Raw genomic sequence first — 13,749 nt, 5'->3', positions numbered from 1 at the left:
AGAGTAGCTTCAGACCTACTCAGCGCTTGCGATCACTTCAGACTGTTCAGTTCCTGTTTTGACGTCACGAACACGCCCTGCGTTCGCCCAGCCACGCCTACATTTTTCCTGGCACGCCTGCGTTTTTTTCGAACACTCCCTGAAAACGGTCAGTTGACACCCAGAAACGCCCTCTACCTGTCAATCACTCTGCGGCCAGCAGTGCAACTGAAAAGCTTCGCTAGACCTTGTGTGAAACTACATTGTTCATTGTAATAGTACGACGCACGTGCGCATTGCGCCGCATACGCAGAAGTACCGTTTTTTTTGCCTGATCGCTGTGCAGCGAACGAAAGCAGTTAGCGATCAACTCGGAATGACCCCCTTTATGTTGGAATTCTTTGGTGTTTATTTATGAAGCATAGTGTTGTCAAAACCTGTGCTTCTGTTCATGTTTATAGAGCCGATATGTAAAATATTGCGCATAAACACGATCAGCAGCATATAGGATATTGTCCTCTGAGTTAGGAAACGCTACTGCAGGTGCCATATACATAGATGTACAGTTATATTTTGCTTAAAAGCACAACTGGATACCCATTATCGCCCCCCCCCCCCCCACTGGCACCAAATGCAGGGAATTCGACCAGCGTCCCTGCCTGTCACCGTGCAGTAACCCCCACGTTCATTCATTGTAAGTGATAAGTTGGAAGAGTGTCACTTTTCTTGCAGAACAGTATCTGAGAGCGTTTGCTGCTGGTCCTGTGCACACTGCGTTTGGATCAGCTTTTCGTTTGCCTTAAGGTTCCCATGCACTGCTTGGCTTGGTGCCACACATTGGCAAACGTATTTCATCACTGCCCAACAAGACGTTTCTTGGGGGTACATCATATCTGATAGTTCAATCTGATTGGCTACACTTCTGCTTGTCCCCAGATTTAGCGGAAAGGCCTGGTTGGACATAGGCGCAGTTACTTTTTAGGTTTACCAGTGGAATCCTATATTTACCCAAGAGCATCACCTGCTGATAGGCCTTTCCATGCTGTCCTTATTATTCCATGATATCTGTCTGGTCACCCAATGTTCTGAATAGGTTTGGTAGCCTTGTCCTCTGCACACGTTCCAGGACCATACAGTGTGAACCCATTTCATTCTTAAATCAACTTATACACCCTTCACACCGCACAAATAACCCGGTATTGATCCGATATATTGCTGGGTCGACACGGGTCACTGTGGGGTGTGAAAGGGGCCATGACGAATTCCCGGGTCTACACCTGACCCGGGAATAAAGCAGTGTTATTCCCGGGTTAAATACCAGGTCAGGTGCAATGTGAATGGGTTGTTGGGTCGATGCGACCAGGGACCTGTTCACTGCATAGGGATAGGCGGCGTGGAGATGATTTCATCTCCCAGCGCTGCATCTACACCCACCCCCGATGACGCCGCAGTCCCCGCGCCCGATGGCAACCCGATCCAACATATTGCCGGGTCAGGGAAGCCAGCGTCAGAGTCCAATGCCAGTCGCACCGGGAAGGACACATTTCCAATTCCCGGGTGCAACCCGGCATTTGCGATGTGAAAGCAATATAAATGACATAATATTACATAGACAGGAAGTGATCATGTTGCAAATAGAAGTCCAAGCTCCACTGAAATCCCCACTGAAATCTATACTTCTAGTGACATGGGCAAGGAGGCAAAGTTCTTACACCAACTAGAAATGGACTAGGTGTGCCTGCCTGACCTACCAATTTACCGATAACCCTTTACTTCCCCCTTTAAATTAGGCAATAGTACCAAAAACCTAAAAAACACACAACTCCCCCCCTCCCCCTGGTGTTGACGTCACATGCAGCTGCTGCAACCCAGACAGCGATGGGTAGCTCCCTGACAGCGCGCAGGAGCTATGCTGGGAGGGAGCTACTCTTCTGGTGCAAAAGCATCACCGCCGTGCAATGCTTTTGTACCTGTGCGGGGGGGAGGGGAGCCAGTCATGTGGGGCGTCCCCCCACGTCTGTGAAAGTCATCGTAATGTACTAAATTTAGCACAGCACATCTACGATCAAGTCTGAATTACCCCCACAGACCTCTCTGTTGGGCTTCCAATTGTAAACTGTGCCCAAGGTAAGACATTTTGGATCAAAAGGTCTGCAATTAGCTGCGGGTAGCAGGCAGCCTCCTTCTGAATGGTGACACTCTTCACCTACTTTCCAAGCCGGCACTTTACACACAAATGCCATCATAAAAAGGATGTAATTATTTTCATTTTTGAAGTTCTCTTCTAATGAGAAGCTTTTTCCTGCGGCATGTCTGTTTCATGTAATGCTACCATCTGAATTGTGCAGCAGTGTGGCATCAGCGATAAGACGCTGGCATTTTTACATTCAGCCAGCTCTAATTTGGAACAAGGGGGACGTGGCAGTGTCCAGCCCCCCATGAGCTTACACTCTAATGCTACGTGAAGCACGATCAGGGGAATATACATGTAATTAGTAATTGCCCAGCCTGCTCAAGGTTTAGCGTCTTGGAAATCATTTCCAGTGTATTATGTCATATTCGAAGAGCACCAAACGGCAGCTGTCATTAAATACATTTTACTAGTGCAGCCTCCTCCGGAATGACTGGAGTGTGCGGTGTCTAGAGTTAATATAAAACCCACTTTAATACTGCAAAAACAACTTACCGCTTATTATTATACTCCAAAACAAACAAAGTTTGCCTAAACACACTCGCAGACGCACAATCCATGCTCAAGCATCAATGAAAACAGCTCTCCACATCAATGACGCATTCACAATCACCCAATAGCAAGCGATTTGCTGCTAGCAGAGGCGGTCAGCAGAATGTGCTATTTGCATCTAACTACAATTAGTAGTTTCTCAGGTGCAAATGGAAATTTTTCCCTGGTCTACATGTAATTTGATTAACAGAATTAAGACCTCATTCAGTAAGGATTGCAAATTCTAATTTCTTTACGCACGCTGGGGTCCGCCCATCGCAGGACAAAGCCGTCCTGCATGCGGAACGCCGCCTCCCCCCCTCTTTGTTAGCAGAAATTAAGGTTGCTTCCTGCCGGTGCAGCTTAGCTGCGCCCGTAGGAGGCCCGCCGCCATCTTACTGATCACGGCGGCTGCGTGTGACGTCACGCAGCCGCCACGATCACGCCCACGCTCCACCGTTTCAACAACGCCGCTACCGTTTGCCCGTCTCCGCAACACTCTGTCTAGGAAACGGAGCGTTGCCGCCCCCACCCCCGCCTCCTTGACAAGCAGGGGTGTTCGCATTTTCTGCGGCAAAATGTTCCAATAATACATATATATCTGATGTTACACTCTATTATATAATTTAATACAAAATGATGCTAAACATGTTTTGTCTATGTGTTGTATGAATATGTTGTATATGTCTTTGTGGCTTCTCTGTGCGAATGCGTATGCTACCGTATATGCGCAAAACGCACGAACAGATACCCATCTGTTTGGAGTTTGTATGTGGTGTGTATGTAATATTTTTGACTTCGACAAAACACACACACTAGGGTTCATTTTTTTTCGGGAGCCAATTAACCTACCAGGTTTTTTTTGGAGTGTGGGAGGAAACCCACGCAATTGCGGGAAGAATATACAAACTCCACACAGTTAGGGCCATGGTGAGAATAGTTGATGTTAAAACAGCCCTATCACGCCCATCTATGTGCAGGCAGGTGTAAGTGTCTGCATTTGTGTACAAGCAATAGCTGCAGGAGCAGTGCGAATACAAGCAGAACATGCTAACCCAACTCCCACAGTGCCCTCTGTGTACCATCTATGCCACAGTGCCCTCTGTGTACCGTCTATGCCACAGTGCCCTCTGCGTACCGTCTATGCCACAGTGCCCTCTGTGTACCATCTATGCCACAGTGCCCTCTGTGTACCGTCTAGGCCACAGTGCCCTCTGTGTACCGTCTATGCCACAGTGCCCTCTGTGTACCGTCTATGCCACAGTGCCCTCTGTGTACCGTCTATGCCACAGTGCCCTCTGTGTACCGTCTATGCCACAGTGCCCTCTGTGTCCTGTCTATGCCACAGTGCCCTCTGTGTACCATCTATGCCACAGTGCCCTCTGCGTACCGTCTATGTCTATGCCATAGTGCCCTCTGTGTACCGTCTATGCCACAGTGCCCTCTGTGTACCGTCTATGCCAGGGTGCCCTTTATGTACCATCTATGCCAGGGTGCCCTTTGTACTGTCTATGCCACAGTGCCCTTTGTGTACCGTCTATGCCATAGTGCCCTCTGTGTACCGTCTATGCCACAGTGCCCTCTGTGTACCGTCTATGCCACAGTGCCCTGTGTACCGTCTATGCCACAGTGCCCTCTGTGTACTGTCTATGCCACAGTGCCCTCTGTGTACCATCTATGCCACAGTGCCCTCTGTGTACCATCTATGCCAGTGCCCTCTGTGTACCATCTATGCCACAGTGCCCTCTGTGTCCTGTCTATGCCACAGTGCCCTCTGTGTACCGTCTATGCCACAGTGCCCTCTGTGTACCGTCTATGCCAGGGTGCCCTTTATGTACCGTCTATGCCAGGGTGCCCTGTGTACTGTCTATGCCACAGTGCCCTCTGTGTACCGTCTATGTCAGGGTGCCCTCTGTGTACCATCTATGCCACAGTGCCCTCTGTGTACCATCTATGCCACAGTGCCCTCTGTGTACCGTCTATGCCACAGTGCCCTGTGTACCGTCTATGCCACAGTGCCCTCTGTGTACTGTCTATGCCACAGTGCCCTCTGTGTACCATCTATGCCACAGTGCCCTCTGTGTACCGTCTATGCCACAGTGCCCTCTGTGTACCATCTATGCCACAGTGCCCTCTGTGTCCTGTCTATGCCACAGTGCCCTCTGTGTACCGTCTATGCCACAGTGCCCTCTGTGTACCGTCTATGCCAGGGTGCCCTTTATGTACCGTCTATGCCAGGGTGCCCTGTGTACTGTCTATGCCACAGTGCCCTCTGTGTACTGTCTATGTCAGGGTGCCCTCTGTGTACCATCTATGCCACAGTGCCCTCTGTGTACCATCTATGCCACAGTGCCCTGTGTACCGTCTATGCCACAGTGCCCTCTGTGTACCATCTATGCCACAGTGCCCTCTGTGTACCATCTATGCCACAGTGCCCTCTGTGTACTGTCTATGCCACAGTGCCCTCTGTGTACCATCTATGCCACAGTGCCCTCTGTGTACTGTCTATGCCACAGTGCCCTCTGTGTACCGTCTATGCCACAGTGCCCTCTGTGTACCGTCTATGCCAGGGTGCCCTTTATGTACCATCTATGCCAGGATGCCCTGTGTACTGTCTATGCCACAGTGCCCTTTGTGTACCGTCTATGTCAGGGTGCCCTCTGTGTACCATCTATGCCACAGTGCCCTCTGTGTAACGTCTATGCCACAGTGCCCTCTGTGTACAGTCTATGCCATAGTGCCCTCTGTGTACCGTCTATGCCAGGGTGCCCTCTGTGTACTGTCTATTCCACAGTGCCCTGTGTATACCGTCTATGCCACAGTGCCCTCTGTGTACCATCTATGCCACAGTGCCCTCTGTGTACTGTCTATGCCACAGTGCCCTCTGTGTACCGTCTATGCCAGGGTGCCCTCTGCGTACTGTCTATGCCACAGTGCCCTCTGTGTACCGTCTATGCCTCGGTGGATCTGTGAGTCAAGGACTTTTGCATACACGAATAACTAATATCCTTAATGTGTAGCATGGAGTACATTATATAAAACATATATATTTGCACCGAATGGCTCGTTTATTACAAACACAAAACAAAAAAACTACTTAACAGTAAATGGCCCCCAACCAAACACTGTGTTATGGCATAAAAATGTGTCACGGTAAAGTTGCTTCTCTTACCTGTTGCCTGATATACACACCATACATCGGGAAACAGGTAAGTGAAGCAACTTTACTGTGACACTTGAGTCCTTCCCACACACACACTTAATGTTCTCTGATGACTTCCTGTAGGTAAAGAGGAAAATACAGAAGACTCTTGTGTGGGTGCACTCTTTTTTTATGTATATGTTAATATGAAGATATTAAGACATAACTTTTATTTTTAATTATTCTAAGAAAAAATCCACACTTGTGTTATCCACCACAATTAATTCTGTATTGCTACATACAATTATGATTCAGCCCACCAGCTTCTCTGAAAGATGCCATATCTGTTGATGTGACTGATCAAACTGTACAGGTTGGGGTGTGTATAGGCCACAACCAGTGTTACAATCTTTAAAGAAAATTGGAAATGTTCTGGTTAGTCTATATTGGTAGACTCCAGGAGGGATGTAGACACTATTGCTCTACATCCTGTTCCTATCCAACCAGCACAAGCTCTGCTTGTATTAATAGGACCTCAGAGGGTCAATGTACCAAGATGTTAGGAGGAGTATAGATCCTTATTGGTATTGGACCAATTGAATCTATGACATATCAAAAGAGACGGTACGGAAGGTGAGCAAAAGAAATGATTGAAGGAGAAAGTGGTGATCCTGCTGTTGGTTTAGAGTCGAGAAGGTCACGAATTACAACACCGGGTATTCTCTGGGGGTCACCCTCACAGATACTGACCCAGCCCACCACCGTTTTGCTTCCAAGATCGGACGAGATCGGGCTCTGTCAGTGGGGTATGGTAGTAATTTCTCGGGCCTCCTTGTGGCCAACTCACCAATGAGAGTGCACCTGAATTGAGGGAGGGGAAAAAAGGTTTAGGGTGAGGGAGACAGAAATAATGGGCGGATCTGCTGTCTATGTTAGGCACAGGATAAACCTGTGGATCATGGATGAGAGTCCGCAGATGTATAAGGAGGAAAGGGAGGAAAGGAACAAAGAGAGAGAGGGGGAAGAGAGAAGAGGAGACTGAGTGAAAAGATGATGACAGATATCCTCTGGTATCAAATACAGAATTATCAAAATTGTCAGCAACTAGGTATAGGTCAGATTGACTGGCAATACATTCCGTGGTCACTTTGATTCAGAACAATATATAGATATCAAATTGGTATCACAACCAGAATGTCATCAAAAATTATATATGAATAAGAATAATTAAACATAGGCCAGATTAACTGGCAATACTGTGTATATTCCGTGATCACTCTGTTTGGAAAAATAAGTATTTATATTCTCCTCAGTGCTATTATTCTATATAGACCAGCATACACATAACAGTAATATTGTTGGTAATTCTGTTGAGTATAGTGGTTTTGATGCTGGGATTTAAAGAAAGCAAAAAGTAATAATGCCGAAGAAAAGAAGGAAAAACAACATTTTTAGAAGAAAAAAACAGAAAAAAAGAAATATTGAGAATTTCCTTTAAATGGTTATTCTGGGTATGACAATCATAGTCCAGATCCCTGGACTGCCCTGCTCAGGGCCAAGAAAAAAAATATATATAAAAGGTAATAACAATAACAAATCATCACGTATTGCTGAATTGCTGTGTAGGTATAGAAATTCCCAGAAAATTGATAGAAAAAGTGTACCGGTCCCTGCCCAGGTCCCTGGGTCAGTTACTAAATAACAGGATGCAATATGTACTCCTCAGGTCCTTAGTTCATGTTGAAATTATTCATACAGGAATACTGGAATAGGTCATGCTGGAACTAGGATAGGACATGCTGGAATACGGGGGTCCAGCATGTCCTATCCTAGTTCCAGCATGACCTATTCCAGTATTCCTGTATGAATAATTTCAACATGAACTAAGGACCTGAGGAGTACATATTGCATCCTGTTATTTAGTAACTGACCCAGGGACCTGGGCAGGGACCGGTACACTTTTTCTATCAATTTTCTGGGAATTTCTATACCTACACAGCAATTCAGCAATACGTGATGATTTGTTATTTTTATTACCTTTTATATATATTTTATTCTTGGCCCTGAGCAGGGCAGTCCAAGGATCTGGACTATGATTGTCATACCCAGAATAACCATTTAAAGGAAATTCTCAATATTTCTTTTTTTCTGTTTTTTTTCTTCTAAAAATGTTGTTTTTCCTTCTTTTCTTCGGCATTATTACTTTTTGCTCTCTTTAAATCCCAGCATCAAAACCACTATACTCAACAGAATTACCAACAATATTACTGTTATGTTTATGCTGGTCTATATAGAATAATAGCACTTAGGAGAATACAAATACTTATTTTTCCAAACAGAGTGATCACGGAATATACACAGTATTGCCAGTTAATCTGGCCTATGTTCAAATTATTCTTATTCATATATATTTTTTTGATGACATTCTGGTTGTGATACCAATTTGATATCTATATATTGTTCTGAATCAAAGTGACCACGGAATGTATTGCCAGTCAATCTGACCTATACCTAGTTGCTGACAATTTTGATAATTCTGTATTTGATACCAGAGGATATCTGTCATCATCTTTTCACTCAGTCTCCTCTTCTCTCTTCCCCCTCTCTCTCTTTGTTCCTTTCCTCCCTTTCCTCCTTATACATCTGCGGACTCTCATCCATGATCCACAGGTTTATCCTGTGCCTAACATAGACAGCAGATCCGCCAATTATTTCTGTCTCCCTCACCCTAAACCTTTTTTCCCCTCCCTCAATTCAGGTGCACTCTCATTGGTGAGTCGGCCACAAGGAGGCCCGAGAAATTACTACCATACCCCACTGACAGAGCCCGATCTCGTCCGATCTTGGAAGCAAAACGGTGGTGGGCTGGGTCAGTATCTGTGAGGGTGACCCCCAGAGAATACCCGGTGTTGTAATTCGTGACCTTCTCGACTCTAAACCAACAGCAGGATCACCACTTTCTCCTTCAATCATTTCTTTTGCTCACCTTCCGTACCGTCTCTTTTGATATGTCATAGATTCAATTGGTCCAATACCAATAAGGATCTATACTCCTCCTAACATCTTGGTACATTGACCCTCTGAGGTCCTATTAATACATGCAGAGCTTGTGCTGGTTGGATAGGAACAGGATGTAGAGCAATAGTGTCTACATCCCTCCTGGAGTCTACCAATATAGACTAACCAGAACATTTCCAATTTTCTTTAAAGATTGTAACACTGGTTGTGGCCTATACACACCCCAACCTGTACAGTTTGATCAGTCACATCAACAGATATGGCATCTTTCAGAGAAGCTGGTGGGCTGAATCATAATTGTATGTAGCAATACAGAATTAATTGTGGTGGATAACACAAGTGTGGATTTTTTCTTAGAATAATTAAAAATAAAAGTTATGTCTTAATATCTTCATATTAACATATACATAAAAAAAGAGTGCACCCACACAAGAGTCTTCTGTATTTTCCTCTTTTCCTAGTTTGTTTCTGACTCTGGGTGCACCACCAGACCCTTTAATTACAACACGAATCATACGTGTATATTAGATGTTATACTGGTACTGTAGTATTATTATTATTATGAATTATCTCTTGGAACCTTCAGAATACTGGTGTGGAATCACGTCTACTTTGTGAGAGACTTCCTGTAGGTGGCAGCCTCGGACTTAGCAAATTGCTGTGTCCCTAAAAGGACAGTGGCATCAGATCAGTCCCATGCAGAGCAGCTACAAGAGTAAGAGGTGGAAGTGGACACAAATTGCTAGTAACTATCTTAATTGGATTTAAATCTACTCCCCGGATTCTAGGTTTCATCTAGCTTCGAGGTATGAAGTATCATCTGAGTGTCACTCAGTTACACCACTATAACTATTGGCAGTGATGAGTGAATATTTTGCAGCACTGCATTGCTTCTAAATGTTTCCCACAAGGACATCCTTTACACTACCACCACCAGCATCAGATGCAACAGCTGCCATGACTCTGTCCACATCCCAATCCTCCCCAAGACATGCAACACCAGGAACCAAGATGAAATCATTCAGACTAGGCAACGTTTTCCTAATTATTCAGTGTTTGTGCTAGGTAATTTCTCAGCCACATGCGTTTTTACGTTTTGTCCAGCTTGGACTGCCCGCTACAATCATGCTTCTTTGTAAAGCACACATCAATGGCCCTCATTCCGAGTTGTTCGCTCGCAAGCTGCTTTTAGCAGCATTGCACACGCTAAGCCGCCGCCCTCTGGGAGTGTATCTTAGCTTAGCAAAATTGCAAACGAAAGATTCTCAAAATTGCGAATAGAAATTTCTTTGCAGTTTCTGATAGCTCGACACTTACTCTGCCACTGCGATCAGTTCAGTCAGTTTCGTTCCTGGTTTGACGTCACAAACACACCCAGCGTTCGCCCAGACACCTCCGTTTCTCCAGCCACTCCCGCGTTTTTCCCAGAAACAGCAGCGTTTTTTCACACACTCCCATAAAACGGCCAGTTTCCGCCCAGAAACACCCACTTCCTGTCAATCACATTACGATCACCAGAACGAAGAAAAAACCTTGTTATGCCGTGAGTAAAATACCAAACTTCTTAGCAAATTTACTTGGCGCAGTCGCAGTGCGAACATTGCGCATGCGCAATTAGCGGAACAACTCGGAATGACCACCCATGTCTGCTGACTGTTGTCAGTAAATCTAGTGTTTCAAGGCGGTTTAAAACTTACAGCCAAAAGGATATGTGTCAATGAAATGGAAAATGCATCACGAACGGACAAATTGCTATTTCCCCTGATAAAAAAAGCCACGACTTGCAAAGAGGCTTATCAGCTGGCGATAAATTGATTGAGTCTTCAGCAGTGCAGATCAGACTTGCGTTCCTGATGGTTTGCATATAACGCCGATCTTGAGAGATGTGCGCAATGCGCGGATCTATGTGTGCGAGATCACACTCAGTGCCCCCAAGCCGCTGCAGGTCACCATTTGTGGGTCGCATGAAAGTGACGACAGTGAGCGTTTTGACAAAACAGGGGTGTCACCCTCGTTTTGTAGGCGTGCTGAAGCCAGGGTCTGCACCTTCTAACACTGATTTCTAGGCCCAGCAGCGTGAAAACACCTGCCATCCTGGGAGTTACTCAGATGCCCGATGCTTATGCAGATGATTTGACGCTGCGCCCAGCGGATCACAGAAGCCAGCAGCAGGCGTCTATTTGAACAGGATAACATTAATAGTCGTCACACTAGGCTGTTTTAGCACAGCGCCCTACCCGATTTTTAAAGGGCAAAATGCACCCTGCTAAAACAGCCTGCCTCCGCCGCGTGAATAGATATTGTGCTCATTAAAAGGAGAGCTTGGGGGAAGCCCAGCACCTTTTGTAGGTGGCGCCGGTCTGCCGCACCCCCTCCCTGGCCAATTGTGCCACCTTTTCATGCTTCACCGGCACTTCAGCGCCCTGCCCTCCACAAACCCAGGGGGGGGGGGGGGGGGGGACACTAATTAACACACGTTCACAGTAGCAGAATCAGCCAGTTAGTTCTGAAATCTGCAGGTTGTGGTTGGGTGTCAATTGGAACCCATGCAGGGCAAAAAGAAAGAAAACAAAAGTTTTGATCACTTAAAACACATTACATACGCTGCTGGGAACTGGGACAAAAAAAATCATTCCACTGGGAAAAAAATTATTTAATTTCCGGTTTCTGAAATGGAAGTTTAGACCACTGATGATAGCCTAGAGTGGCATATATTAAATAGTTGTGAGTGGACTATCCCTTACGCTCTATAATGGAGAACCATAAGTGCAACAAATCTGTCCAATAAGTTTATCCAACTTACCACTACATCTAGGTACAAACTGTTATACTGACTAATAACGTGAGCTGCACACTGGATGTGATCCAGGAACAAGTAGCATAAAACTAAATGCTTCATTAATAAACACAGCATAATACTCACATCATGGATAAACATTAGAAATTCAAAATACTTTTTTGCAATTAAAAATACATAAAATGTGGAAGAATAAGCAAAGCATCACAAAATAATGTATTTATTTTATTTATAATTGATAAACCTGAAAATAAAGCATAAAATAACATACAGAGCTCTCTATCACCCTGCTTGCTACGCGTTTCACAGCATCCAGCCTCTTCTTCAGGCAATGGAGAATGAATGAGCAAAATGTTGATGTGAGGTAGGCCTGATTGCTTGTGTAGTACAGACAAAGCTTTTTTAATTTATTTTGTATTTATTTTCTATATAAAGCATTTTGATAGGCCCACACAGTCACAGACTTTAGTTTTCTTTGCAGATGGTGTGTGCCTGAGCAGAAAGCACACGACAACAACTCAAACATCATTATTCCCGCTCCTCTCTGCTACCATTTGCTCATACAGTGTATCCGGAAAGTATTCACAGCGCTTCACTTTTTCCACATTTTGTTATGTTACAGCCATATTACAAAATGGAATAAATTAATTTTTTCCCCTCAAAATTCTACACACAATGGTAGTCATTCCGAGTTTTCGCTCGCTGCCGATTTTCGCAGTGCAGCGATCAAGTGAAAAAATGACAAAAATGCGCATGCGCATGGTACGCAGCGCGCATGCGCTAAGTACTTTCACACAAAACTTTGTAGATTTACACAGGCTCGAGCGACGTTTTTTCATCGCTCGAGTGATCGGAGTGTGATTGACAGGAAAGGGGCGTTTCTGGGTGGTAACTGAGCGTTTTCCGTGAGTGTGCTAAAAAACGCAGGCGTGCCAGGTAAAAACGCAAGAGTGGCTGGAGAAACGGGGGAGTGGCTGGCACGCTAAAGCTGCGCTGGTCGTGAGTTACTCCTGAAGTGCAAAGGCATCGCCACTGTGCGATGCCTTTGCACTTCTGTGAGGGGGGCCGGACTGATATGCAGGGCGGACTAGCCCTGTGCTGGGCGTCCCTCCGCATGTCAGGAAAGATGATCGTAGCTGTGCTAAATTTAGCACAGCTACGATCAACTCGGAATGACCCCCATTGTGCGATGTGGACTACTTACAGTATGACCTGATCGCTGCTGTGCGTTTTCGCACAGCGGGTGATTAACGAACTACTGTGCATGCGTATGCACCGCAATGCGCAGGCGCGTTGCCAAACAGCGACAGGATGGTGTCAAAATTTCGATCACACAGCCGATCTCAGGCTGACTGACAGGAAGAGGACGTTTGTGGGTGGTAACTGGACGTTTTCTGGGAGTGTCTGGAAAAACGCAGGCATTCCCAAGCATTTTCAGGGAGGGTGTGTGACGTCAGCTCCGGCACCGATCAGTCTGATTTCTTTGCACTGTAGGAGTAAGTATTGAGCTATGGGAGAATGGGAAAAACATTAGATGGTGAGTGTGATGCGAATGGTTTTGCAGCTGTCCGCTGACTGACGGGAATTTTCGCACACCGTACACATGCAATCGCACACTTGCACGGGGCTAATTTTCACTCTCCCTGGGTGGCGACTATCTGATCTCAGGAACAGTGTAATTTGCAGCACAGCCCTACATGCCCAGATTACTTCTGCCAGGGTTGTTTAAATGAGTACTGTATTTCTGGATAGGCTGCCATTTATAGCTACAACCAGTTTTGGCGATTGGGGAAATTATTCCCCTTTTACGTAACAGCCAGAGCGCCAGGTCACCGCCGTAAAGCCAAGTTGCTGACATATTGGAGTAAGCTGTTCTCCCCCAGCAGTTTCACATAACCAAGTTACGCCGGTTACCGTCTCCATGTCCATATGAACAAAGTGCACCCTCAACTACCCCTTTCACAGTTTCCACTCATAAGTGGTAAATGGGGTCACAATCTGCAGACTATATAACACATAGCTGCTGTGCAGGGCCTAATATGTGATTGAGGCACAAAGGCTTTTTTCAGGGTTTGAATGACATTGCTACAG

At 45.6% G+C, this 13,749-nt stretch overlaps 2 pseudogenes; one reads left to right on the top strand and one right to left on the bottom strand.

Moving 5' to 3' along the window:
• Positions 1-6,544: 6,544 nt before the first annotated feature.
• LOC135022362 (5S ribosomal RNA) lies at positions 6,545-6,663 on the bottom strand (annotated as a pseudogene).
• A 1,979-nt stretch (positions 6,664-8,642) lies between these two features.
• On the top strand, positions 8,643-8,761 carry LOC135022350 (5S ribosomal RNA; annotated as a pseudogene).
• Positions 8,762-13,749: the final 4,988 nt, after the last annotated feature.

Source organism: Pseudophryne corroboree, unplaced genomic scaffold (genome assembly GCF_028390025.1).
Source record: "Pseudophryne corroboree isolate aPseCor3 unplaced genomic scaffold, aPseCor3.hap2 scaffold_387, whole genome shotgun sequence".
Lineage (NCBI taxonomy): Eukaryota > Metazoa > Chordata > Amphibia > Anura > Myobatrachidae > Pseudophryne > Pseudophryne corroboree.
The sequence above is the reverse complement of the archived record's forward strand: the minus strand, read 5'-3'. Positions and strand labels throughout refer to the sequence as shown.